General features: G+C 37.2%; 1 long non-coding RNA gene across 1 annotated transcript in view; it reads right to left on the bottom strand.

Annotated features, from left to right (window-relative positions):
• LOC130542546 (uncharacterized) overlaps window positions 1-13,139 on the bottom strand; it is a 327,904-nt gene that overhangs the window by 144,627 nt on the left and 170,138 nt on the right. Inside the window, exon 2 of the long non-coding RNA XR_008957176.1 lies at window positions 5,785-5,844. This is a non-coding gene — a long non-coding RNA (uncharacterized LOC130542546). The remainder of the gene's footprint in view (window positions 1-5,784; window positions 5,845-13,139) is intronic.

Genomic DNA, 13,139 nt, shown 5'->3' with positions numbered 1-13,139 from the left:
GCAAGAATATATGGCGTTCCCTGTGGCCTTCCAAAGTGGAAGCCACTAATTTTGCACCAGTTCTGCATAGCTATGAGTACTGTCCTAGTCACCTCTCGCCAGGGTCAAATTATTGGACCTCCACACTCGGTGGCTTTGAAGCTCATGCTCTAGGACTCTCCCTCACACCTGACTTCCCGATCACCTTTCCTCACATTTATTGAGTGCTGTGGCTCTAACTCACAACTGTTTTATCCATATAAAATGCCATAATTGGAAAAAAAATCTAGCTTAGTATGTATTACTTTACATTTATCATTTATCAAGCACTTACTTTGTCTAGCCAGTAGGTTATGAAATTTTCATAGATGCCACCTCATCCTTGACAACCTTATAAAGTAGGTGTAGTTATTGTTAAGGTTTTGCAAATTAGGAAACGGAAGCAATAGTAATTAATTTAGCCACATTATAGAAATGATGGAGCCCGGATCTGACCTGGGTTGGGTCTTCCTTCATTGCTTATACTCTACTGCCACTAACAGTGTAACAGAAAGAGTAACAGCTTCTTCGAGATAGCAAATCTGTAAGGCAAAGTATTCTTTTATAGGAGAATGCAGTTGATTCTCTCTAGTCTTGGGGAATGTGTTCAACACCCTGGGCGCATCACCAGGCTCTTCTGACAAAACCAAGTTATACAAGTTTATGAAAGCTAATGGAAACTGAGGAAAACTTGGGAAAAGTGGCTATATAACCGAGAAAATGAACAATTTCTCTTAAGAGTGAACACTGCTTCCACCTGTCCTCAGGTTATTTGCCGTGCTCTTGGCAAGCCTCCCCATGGCAGGGGTAAGTGGATTTTTATTAACAAGAATTTCCATGTTTCATCTGAAGTTCTCTTCAGTCCACAAGAATTCTTTTCTTTACCCAATCTAAGTACTATCCCATTTTCTGCCTCAGAATAACCGAAAATGGAAATGTCATCTCTTTTAGAAAAGCAAGAAATACAAACCTCCTTAACGCACTTTCAAAAATGAGACAATCTCACTCTCATACCTCGAAAAACCCTCAATCACAATATTGCACAGTGCAATTCCCAGATCTGAGTTATTTGGTCTTATTTTGTACAACGTTAGGACTCCATCAGTCCAGTTCAGATAACAACAATCCCAGTCGATTAATGAAGTTCTTTGTCATATTCTGTCAGCTTGATATGGAAAGAACATTAAGCCAGTATGTGCCTTCTTTCCCCCTCAATTTTGTGATTTTCTGAAGACAAACGCCTTAAGAAATAAAGAACTGATACACATTAAACTGGCTTCTTTTTTTCTCCTCAAAATTTATATCCTGGATGTTTACTTAGATAATAATTGACATCAGAATTTTGGAGCCAGAAACAACTTGAGAATTAATCTCCCATTTTTTAAGGTGAGAACAGATGTCTTTCTACGTAGTTATGGAATGTATGGTCACACATCTAGTTAATGCCAGTATTCTGACTAGAATCAAGCATCTTCTATACCGAAATTCGGAGAAGTAGTCCTAGCAAAACATACACGATCCTCTGCCTGCTTTTCTTGCAGCAGTTGCCCTTGGAAGAATTATAGGTATGGAAAAAAATCTGTATCAGAATTCTTCTGAATTTATTAGGAACAGCAGTTTTGATATCATTTACATGGGCTTCCGTCACAGAAAAATATCAACACTATATGTGCGTGTATCTATCTCCATTAGGACATACCTCACACAGACACATACACATACTGAAAAGTAAAAGAAGTTAAAAGTCTGTATCTATAATACAATTTTTAGGAAATGAGAATTACACGTATGAATCCTGGCGTGCTAGGACTCTAAAACAGGAGTTAGCTCGCTTTTTCTATTAAGGGTCAGATAATAAAATTTTGAGGTTTGTGGGCCGTGTGGTCAATCTGTCATAGTGAGGAAATGGCCATAGACAATATGTAAATGAATGAGCATGGCTGTGTTCCACTCAAACTTCATTTACAAAAACAGGAGGCAGGCTGCAGTCTTCCAATATCTACTTTGGACCGATACACGTGTCCCTTTGATTGGTCAGTCATTCCTTAAATATTTATTGAGTCACTCTTTTATGCCAGTAACTATTCTAGACATTGAAATGAGAGCAGCAAGGAGAGCAAACTACCTGTTCCTTGAAGTCAGGGTCTGGTGACAATACATTATTAACTTAGTATATACTAATTAACAGCAAATTTATGACTGAATATATAGTATTTTTGGATGAAGAAAAATACAGCAGAATAAGATGCTAGAGTTTGAAAAGGGAAAGGAAGGACTTGCTAAACTAAACAGCAAGGCCAAGAAGATCCCCCTTATGAGGTAACATTTGAGCGTAAAACTGAATCAGGTGGATGCGGGTACCATGTTCATATTTGGAAAGTTTAGTTAGCCGTCCTGTGTAGATGCCTGTTCCGTTTGTCTGTCTGTTTTTCCTTCTCTCGCATTATTTAGTACTTTTAACATCTGATTTACATGTGTCCTGTGCCCTGATGTCTGTGCACGGTTGTCATTTGATATAATCCTTTATTATCTATTTTAACTGCCCCCAAACACCTTGGTGAGCTGTGAGGTCACGCGCCTGACACAGAAGGCTACTGAAACACCCACACCTCATCTCTAATATTTGTGAACTGGGGTAGCAGCCCTGCATTTTTCCTTCTGAGCCAGAGAAAGTTTTGACACCACAAAACCCCTAACCAGATGGCACCACCACTTTGTACGCACCAAATATTTTCTCTTTAACAAAAAATAATCATTGAATTTCATGTAATAGTCCGTAAGTTTGGAGATCACGTCCACCAAATCGCTAACCAATCAGGACAGCAGTATATACAGCAACTTAAAAAGGGAAGTTTTCTGAAATAATTTCATCATGTCCCTATACAGGCTTCAATTTTATGTCCTCACGAATTTTATGACTGGCAAACTCAGTAATATAACAGGAAGGGATTCCTATACCCTACTAATCCATTTACTAAAAAATATTTATTGAGCACTAACTATATGCCAGTCATTAAGCAACGTGATAAGTATGTAATAATTAGGAAGATGGTCATAGACCTTGCTACCTATGTTCTGGGAGGGGGTAACCCTCAGGCCCCTTCTAAACCTCTCAGCCCCACCTCTTATGCATACCACTGCTGTGGTACAGCTTTGAACGGGTGTGAACATCGCCTTTACTTGGACCCAGCAGCCCAGGCCTCTACTTATCCCTCCCGAAATCCCGAATTCCCACCCGAAAATGAGACCCCATGGGGATCCACTCAGCATTTCTTTATTCGCAAATCAGAAGACAAACAAATGTCATGGGCTACCCTGGATCAATGAAGATGGAGACAATGAATTAATGAGTTTCTCTTCCATCAGTAGGGTAGACAGTTGTAAAAAGGATTTTATAAAGTTTCTCTCAAGCTCCAGGAGGACAGACCACTTCTAATCGTTAATGGCTTTCCTTCCTTCCCTCAGTCTGGTCTCTCACTTCTACTCCCTGGGAACCATTCTCAATTAACCTACTTGCACACAAGCCTTTCTCTCAGTTCAGCTTTGAGGTAACCCAGGGCAAGACAGGAGGGAAACAGACCACACAGCCCCCTAAATAGACATACAATTGTAAGAATTTACATGTAAAGAACTTATATCTCCCACATACATATAAACACATCAAGAATATTTTGGAAAGTTTTGTGACCATATTGCCTGAGTAGTACACCAAAGTCAGTAGGGTCCTGGAAGCGATTTCTGAGGAAATAACGCCTGAGGTGAATCTGAAGAAGACACGGAGGTTAACAAGGCAAGGAGAGTGAAACCCAGGCAGAGGGAAGAGTACGTACAGATACCTCGAGGATGAGAGCAGCCAGTGTCACTGAAATGCAGGAAGCCAGCGATCAGAAAGGGGACCAGGCCTTACAGGCAGTGTGAGTCAATACAGGATTATGATTATTCTTTTAAGAGCCAGGGATATTCGATCAAGAATTTCAAACAAAAGAGCTTTCAACATATTTGATTGTTTGCTTGTTTGTTTTAAGATCACTCTGCCCACCTAATACGTACAAAGTCAATAACCATAAAGCAGCAGAACCAGTTTCAAGGCAAGATCACCTATCAAACCCCAAATACTAAAATTGAACCTGGAGCTCTTACTTGCTAACTCTGCTTCTATTTCCCAACCTGTAAAATGAGGATCTTCGAAACTTCCAATTCAGATGTTTTCATTTTTTCTGCTTCAACTCTTACAATATTATGATTTAAAATAATTATTTCCTCATTACATGCATAAGCTTATATAAAATTAAATATTAATTTTCAGTTCCTGCCCTTCACAGCCCCTAGCTACTGCAGACACTAATTAAGGTAGAGATTTATTTTTTTAGCCCAGAGTTCTTGAATGATTCATGTAAAGCCTTTAGTCTGATAAATGTTCAACAAATATCAGCTGTTATTAACAGATAAATAGTACAAATTAATTTTTTTTTTACTAGATTTTAAGCAAGTTGAAGATAGGGGCTATACTTGGATTCACTTTTATTTTCAGCATCTAAGATAATTCCTTATAGTTAGTAGTCATTCAATAGGTGAATTGAATGTGTGAGTAAATGAATAAATGAAATCCTTCCCATTTGAACGAGGACAACCTATTTAGACCTCAGTCAAGTGGGCAGGAATCCGCTCATTCACTTAGTTACTATCATCCTTGGGGGAGGAGCCACATGGCTCAGTCAGCCCTCATGACAATTCCGTAAGGTAACTTGTTCCTACTTAGAGAAGGAAATTAAAGCAAGAAAAATAAAAGTTTAAATGACTTTTTTGAGGTAAGATAGGCAATAATTGGGGAGTAAACAAGGCCATCGATTCGTAGACCTTTTGATGCTCATCTTCCATTCCTCGTTACACCCAAAGAAGATCCTAAATGGTCAAATATACCCAGTGACCTCATTTTACTCCTCATTCTCCAAACACATCACAGAAGTTCTCCTTTCTATACCACTGGTGAAAAGTCTCCTACTTTGGATTTAAAGTCCTCGACAATTGTAATAATGAAAAGGTATGAAAAACCAGTGAATACCAGGAAAGTTTTTCTACACAGACCTATGTGTGGGGACCAGAGGAATTCAGAGGTGTTCACATTTAGTCTTATGGAGCACGTAAGTGAGCTCAAAATCTCTTAGCTTAAAAGTTGGGAGTAGGTTCCACAATGAAGGCTTGCTGAAGAGAACCATGCTTCAGATATTTTAGGAAACGGTGCAGGCCCCATTTCTATATCTCTTTTTTAAAAATCTGGAGTGATGTCTACAACATACACAAACAAATGCCAGAGCTGTCATGATTTCTGTCAGGTATGACAACATCAGGACCTACATTAGTAGGTTTCTTGATCTCACTGTTCCATTCCTTGTTTCTAATCGACAGAGAATTACATGCCTAAGTTCTAGACTTCCACTTGACTCTGAACCACAGAACTTTCGCCATCGTTTCTGCACATGGTGTGCCAAGCCCCTCGTAAGACAGCTACCTACAGTCCTGAGATCCTACTCCTTAAAATATCCTTAACCAAGAAGGGTATGATCCTGCTCTACACATTCCCTAACCACCACGTGATTCCCATAATAAATAGGTTAATCTTCCATTTCTTAATATCTGAGCCTGGCTAACTCAGAATTTTACCATCTTTTACTGAAGCTGCCATTACCATGTCTGCCTGAAGATTAGAGTTCCCACAGAAAGCCAGCAATCACCAGAAGCCAGGAAGATGCAAAAAAGGATTCTTACCTAGAGCCTTCAGGTGGAACAAGAATGCCTTGAAAAACCTTGGTTTCAAACTTCTAGTTTCTAGAATTGGGAGAGAATAAATTTCTGTTATTTTAAGCCACTCCGTGTGTGATCACTTGTTATGGCAGCCCTAGGAAACGAATACAGGTGGTTTCTTTAACTTCACCAAAGTACTACATACTCAACAGAGAGCATCACAACCCCACTGAGATGCAAATACTGAAGAGTAAAGTAGGCTTGTTCATCATCAGAAGGACTGGATTCAGTATGCTGGGCGCAAAGGAATTAAATCCAAACTCATGCCTCAACAATTTGATAACTTACCACACGTCTCAGAAACTTAATTTAATAATCAATATTCCATAGCACAAACGTTAAATACATGGACACATGATTTTCTATATAACTTTAACCTTATTCTAACTCAAGAATCTGTGTGACTTCCCTGATTACAAAGCACTAAATCTTTGATTTTCAGTGTACGTTTAGTTCTGAAAATTGTCTAATTATACTGCATAACTAATTACTATGCCAGCAATGTAATTTTACTAACTCTATAAAAATAAGTCCGTTATTTATCGTAATTATGATCATTACTCAAATGCTTAATGACAGGATATTTGAACTATTTTTTTTACTAACAAATTATCAAAAATTGACAATGAATTTTTCTCTTTCAGAAAAGTGTCTAAATTTTTTTAAGAAGGGTCAGAGCATGATCAATCATTTACTCCATACTTACTTTAGATTCAAAAACTTTAGAGAAAAGAGCATAATATTTAAACTGTATTTAATTTCAATGTAGATCATGGATTAAAAATGAAAAACAATTTAAACAGTGGTTAAAGATGTCTCAAAACAATCTGAATACTTATCTATATATTTTTTAAATAAGTAAAAACTTCAAAAGTTCTTCAGGCTTACTGATCATTACATTAATTCTATGGTAAAAATTAACTTCTTTTTTTATTAAAAGTCAAAACTTAAGGTCATTATCTCAATAGAATATTATAACTTTCTTTTAAAAGAAAAGAAATGGGCCCACTGAGGACTGACAAGGGCACTCTACAAAGTCAAGGGCATTATAATTGTCAAAGAGCTAAATAACTATTTCAAAGTAATCGTGAGAGACATTAATGCTGCAAAATAATCATATAAGGAATTAATTATTTTACAGATAACTGGAGGTTAGGACCACCTCTATGATAAAGGAGAAATATGAGATATATGTACACATCCAGGACTTGGGAGGATTCAATTTTGGAATAATAAAACAATTAACAGGTAAAGTGCTTTCTCTTATAACATCGTTTTTAGCAAAAAAAACCATTACATTCTGACCAAACAATGCTTACAGAAACTTGTGGGGGAAAGATGAGAGAAAATGGACACTCATGAACTAATAAAAATGAATCAAGAGTACATAAAGGAAACATTAGTATGAAAAAACCCACAAAATATGTTGAGAATATACATGAAGCTTTTAAAGATGTGTAAAGAAAAATGCTGGACTAATAATCAATAACTAGAAAAAGCTGCTCTGAAAATCCTAGTATCTCCTCAATGGATTCCCTTCTTTGTTAGGATTTGAGAGGCAGTGTGGACATTGTACATCTGATTTTGGTGAAGTATTTATCAAATACTTATGAACAAGTGGAAACTCAAGACCTTATACTAATATTATTATATAAACAGTTATTACTCAACTGGGGTGTAGGGGTTCTAATAAAAATAGATAATTTACACACTGCTATTTTAGCTTTATCCATTCCAAAATTCTTCCAGTTTTGGATGACTATATAAAACATATCGTTATTTAAAATTAAGTTTATTCAAAGACAGACGGGACTGAAAATATCTAAAGGGAGCAAATGTAGAACCCAAGGAAGTGTTTTACCTTTATCCTAAAAGCCAAGAGGCTGTCGTCATTTTAGGTGAGAGATTTACATGAGCCTTTAAATTGACAGATGTAAATGAGTCACCAAAACAGCTAATGGATGTTTGGACTGCATGATTAGAGGACTACATTTAAAAACACATTGGTGATTGCCTTCACTCTACACTGAATATACCACTTTTATATTTTAGTACCAGACAGACAGCCTTAATGTTCTCTTCAGACCGACTAAACATTAGACAGGTTTCTTCCTGTTTATAGGCCCCTGACCTCTCTTTTTTAAGAACATTTACTTTAGAAAATTTTCAATTGTAAATTCTTTCTCTGCTGCTTTGAGATGTAAATCTTCTCCTACATAGCCTCTTGCCAGTTTTATATCTCAGGAATGTCTTTTTCAAGGGCCTGGGGGACCATCACTTTGAAATTTAATCATCAAGAAAGATAATGTCCCTATCTTCCAGTCTCTGTGGGAGAATAAGAGCCTAACTTCAATAAGCACCAATTAGCAAACACAGATGGCCTAATTACATTGACCAACCTCCCCACTAATGTCCTCCAGTACTTTTCTGCTACTTCACCCCAGTTCCTAAAAACTTTCCCACCTTTTGTTTCAGCAAAGTAGAGTTCATTCTCTCTCTCCTATTGCAACAGTATTGAATAAAGTCTTCCTTGCCAATTTACCTTGTCTGGTGCAATTTTTCTTTGGCAAAAGTTCTAGGAACTAGAACAAAAGTTCAAAGAATCTGTTGATAAATTTGTCACAAATACAGAAAACAAACAAAAGTATAATGGCCCAGCTACAACTGAAGGGAATGAGGGTTTGTGCCTACCTTTTGTCAGACCTTCAGTTTTTGCCTACCCAACCTGAGGCAGTCCAGTCTTATCAGATCAATTTTGACCTGTTGCTAAACAGTTTTTCACCATCTAGTCATCAAAATCTAGTTTAGAATTGTTATCTTAAGTACAATCTTCAGACTACCCAGAATGATCCTTGGGAAACCATGTCCCCCAAAAGCTACAGCCTTCTTTCTTAACCAACTGATTTCTTTTATACACAAAGACGTTTCCTTTACTTTTTTAGTTTTCTGCTTCATTTGGAAATGATACCCTACCTTTAAGTCTATGTATGCCAGGCCCCTACCAGAGGGAAAGTGAACCCCCGCCTCTCTTTGGGAAACTATCACTACCAACTGATCACTTAGAACCAAAATATTGTAAGCATGCCTCATACTCAATATCACCTGGGACCTAATTTTTTAGTGTTATAGCTCATTCTTCAGATTACATTATGTGCTTTGTTATTTGTTCATCAAAATAAAATCCCTTCTCTTTTTGTGCTAGGCTACATATTCCAACTTCCCTTGCAGTTTGGTCTGGTCTTGTGACTAGTTCCTGACAATGCAATGTGAGTGAAATGAATGATATGTAGGCCACGGCTTTTAAGATGTGAGGGATATTGTACATTAGGAGTTTGTAAGTTGTGGGTAAGGCAGATAAAAGTCTTGTTTAGTTCATAGGTCATTGAGCCATGAAGAATTACGTCTGGACTCAACAAAGAAGACTCCATATAACCTTGAGCTCTTGGAGCTTGAACTGAATGTAGTAAATGGAGAAGCACTTGGGTTGTCTCCTTCGTAAAAGGATGTGAATGTGTTTTATGTGCTGGGTGAAGAATGCAAATGGAAAACTGGCAAAGTGTTTCTTTTTTCTCCTGGGCACAGAGGTATAATAATCTTCCAGTCTCCCCTACAGTTAGATGTGGCCATGCAATTTATTCTCAGGAATAGAAAGTAAATTGAAATAATGTGCATTATTTCAAGGCCGAAGCTTTTAAGACACGGAAGTTGCCCTTTGATGCTCTTCTACTCCTTTGACTGGCTTAAATGAAAAATACGAGACTAAATTGGAAGCTCTTATCGAAGATGGCTGAGTCTCCTTTAGCCTGGGTCTCTGAAAGACTGTGAAGGAGAGATGATTCACCAATCTGTTTACCTGCCCAGGAATACCGGGGGGACATAGACTTCTACTATGTCTAAACCTGTATGTGCTTGGGAATCTATTACAGCAGTTAGTGGTACCCGAATGCTTCTCAACAGAAGGTAATTTTGTCCCCAAGGGGGTATTTCACAAAATCTGGAGCTGTTTTTGTTGTCACAACTGGAAAGGGGAAGGAGAATGCTGCTGATATCTAGCGGGTAGAAGTCAAGGATGCTAAATGTCCTACTATGCACAGAACAGCTTCACCCAGTAAAGAATTATCCCACCCAACATGACAACAGTTAAGGCTATCCCTAATATATATTATTGCTTTGTAAGTTGATGTTAATCTGTATCCAGTCCAAATATGCTGTACTCATTGGGAGAAATTACTCAGATGACATTATTTGCAACAAGAAGTCTTACTGTGTCTATTTTCATACTTCTGAAGATTATTCAAACTGTGGTATATCTATAATGTTTAAATGTCTATAAATCTGATTTTAACTAGATATTGCATGTTAGAAATGGCACACACAGAATGTCATTTAAAAGACAAGGGCATATACTAGAATAATGGAGAAGGCTCTAAATCCTCATTTAAAGTTTGCATTAGAATAACAGTAAAAAGTTAGTATTTTATTGTCCTTAGTTAAATTCCTAAAACATTTAATCTAATTTAACAGATTATACTCTCATGGCTTTTTAATGCCAATTTGAAAGAATTTCTTTGACAGGTAACCCCAGTGTTTTGAGATAGTTCTTTCCAGAGAGTATCAGTACAACAATGTGAAAGATGGGAAAAAGAGAGAGCATGAGGTTAATGGAGCTGAGTATTTTCCCCTCAGCTTTATTGACATGTAATTGGCACATAACATTGTTTAAGTATAAGGTAACCAAGGCATTGCTTTGATATATTTATACATTGCAAAACTATTACCACCATAGCATTAGCTCCTACTTCCATTCTGTCACATAGTTACCAATTTTTGTATGTGTGTGAGAACATTTAAGATTCTCAGCAACATTTAAGTATATGATACTATTATTAGGTATAATCTCCACGCTGTGTATTTGATTCCCAAATTTGTTAATCTTACAACTTGAAGTTTATATTCTTTGTCCAAAATCTTCCCAATCCCCCTACCCATCAACCTCTGGTAACCACCAGTCTACTGTTTCTCTGAGTTTGTTCTTTTTAGATTCCGCACATAAGTGACATCATACAGTATTTGTCTTTCTCTGTCTGACTTATTCTACTTAGAGTAATGCCCTCAAGTTTCATCCAGGCTGTTGCAAACAGCAGGATTCCTTTCTTTCTCACAACTAAATAATATTCCCTTGTATGTTTTTAATCACATCTTCTTTATCTAATGGATCTGAGTTTAATGCAATGATTGAACATGGAAAGAACTAGTCCAAAATATGAGGAAGAAGGGGAAAATGAATTAGGAATTTCTAGGTTCAGTTTGAGTCGTGTAAGTGGCAATTGTTATCGAATACTAAAGACCCATTTTCATTTGAAACTTTGACTCCACAACAAATGATGTTCAAAGGCTTAGTAAAAGTAGATTTTGACATTGTGGTGGGAAGGTTAGGATCCACTTTTGTCTTACACTACAATGGAATGAGGGGGGATCCAGTGAGAACTTGAGCAATGCCTTGTCTGGGTAGGGAACACACTCAACTACTGTACCTTGTTCTGAAGTCCTTGTAAAAGGCAGGGAATAGAAAAGATGCACGGAGCCTTTGAAACTTTTCAAAACTATTTACCTCTCTTTGGAAGTTGAAATGGGGTCCTTGTGAACAGAAAAATATAGTAAAGTAACAATCCTAAATTTATTTCCATTATAAGATTTGTGGGTTATTTTAATAATTAGTTTATATTCACCATATATAGTACTACAAAGTTTCTTTCCAAAAGGAAAATCCCCAAACAATAGCATAGGGAAATTTGGTGAGCTATGACAAATTCGATGATAATATTTTTATTATTTTAATCACTTTATAATTAGGCAAAACATTGAGATACAGGAAAAATTTCAAACCACTGGAGAATTTTTAAGAATTTATTCATCACACCATCAAGATTTTACCATATCTACTGACCTCTGGTAAACAGACAGCTTCATTCATTCACTCATTCATTCAGAGAGTGGGGTGGGAGGGACAGAAGGAGAGGGAGACAGAGAATCTTAAGCACATCCAGCACAGAGCTGGATATGGGGGCTCAATCTCATGATCCTGAGATTATGATCTGAACTGAAGTCAAGAGTCAGTCGCTTAACTGACTGAGCCACCCAGGCTCCCCAACCTTACTAATTTAATGGCCCAAACTTGCTTTTAGTGTTTTAAAATTATAGTAGCTTTTGGTTAGTAGATACAGACACGTAGAATAATTATTTTACTTAATCCATTACATGAACTGAAATACTTATCTTTAAAAGGATGTGTGTGAGTGTATATGTATGTAAATCTAAGTATTACGCAGTGGCTTTTGCAGAAAGTGATAGGTCCACTGCCAAATTATTTTGATGTTTTGCTAGATAAGAGCAAAAATAAGTATTTACACAACCCTGGTGTTATGAAAAGCAACCAACTAAATAACACCCCCCCTCAATTTTTAAAAACATTTTATTTATTTCAGAGAGAGAGAACACTGAGTGAGGAGCCTGATGTGGGGCTCAATCCCAGGACCCTGAGATCATGATCTGAACTGAAATCAGATGCTTAACTGACTAAGCCATCCAGGGGTCACTAACATGCCCCCTCCAATTTTTTAGCGATTGAGACATTAAGAGACATTTGATGGAATGCAAGTAAAATATGCATACCATTTCCAGGCCAAGGCATGGGTGTGCTCAGGGGCAGCAGATAATGTGGCTTTTAGTTACTAGCACATGAGGAACCACGTGTAAACTTGGTAGTTAGACTCTCCATCACCCTGAGATCTCCCAGAGATCCCAGAGTTTGACTTTGGATTGCTGACCTTGAGGAGGGGGTTGAGTGCCTCTACTGTAAGAGGAAGGCTATAAAGGGAAGTAACCAGAAGCGTGAATGGCCATCTGTTTCCCAGTCTCCCTTACAGTTGTGTGTGGCCATGTAACAAGTCCGCGCTAACAGAATATGACTTGAAGGCATGTGTACACTCAAGGTCAAGGCTTTCTAGAGGTAAATGTGTCTCCTCCATACTTTTTTTGCCCTCCTCAGCTTTGCTTTGACATTTACATATTAGAATGTGTCTATGGATTTATCGGATAGTCCAGTAATGGGACGGAAACAACTTTTTCACTGTTCTTCCAACTTCTCAGAAGTTCAACTAACTTCCTCTCAGGAAGAAGTTGGTTTAGAAGAAAGTATAATAAAAGTAACAGGCAAGTAAGTATTTTTGGAAAATGAGAGGAAATGAATTTGATTAAATACTCAAAGTGTTCTTATAAATGCAAACCTTTTATAGTAATAGTTTTAATAATATATTCAT

Source organism: Ursus arctos, unplaced genomic scaffold (genome assembly GCF_023065955.2).
Source record: "Ursus arctos isolate Adak ecotype North America unplaced genomic scaffold, UrsArc2.0 scaffold_37, whole genome shotgun sequence".
In the NCBI taxonomy this organism is placed as follows: domain Eukaryota; kingdom Metazoa; phylum Chordata; class Mammalia; order Carnivora; family Ursidae; genus Ursus; species Ursus arctos.
The sequence above is the reverse complement of the archived record's forward strand: the minus strand, read 5'-3'. Positions and strand labels throughout refer to the sequence as shown.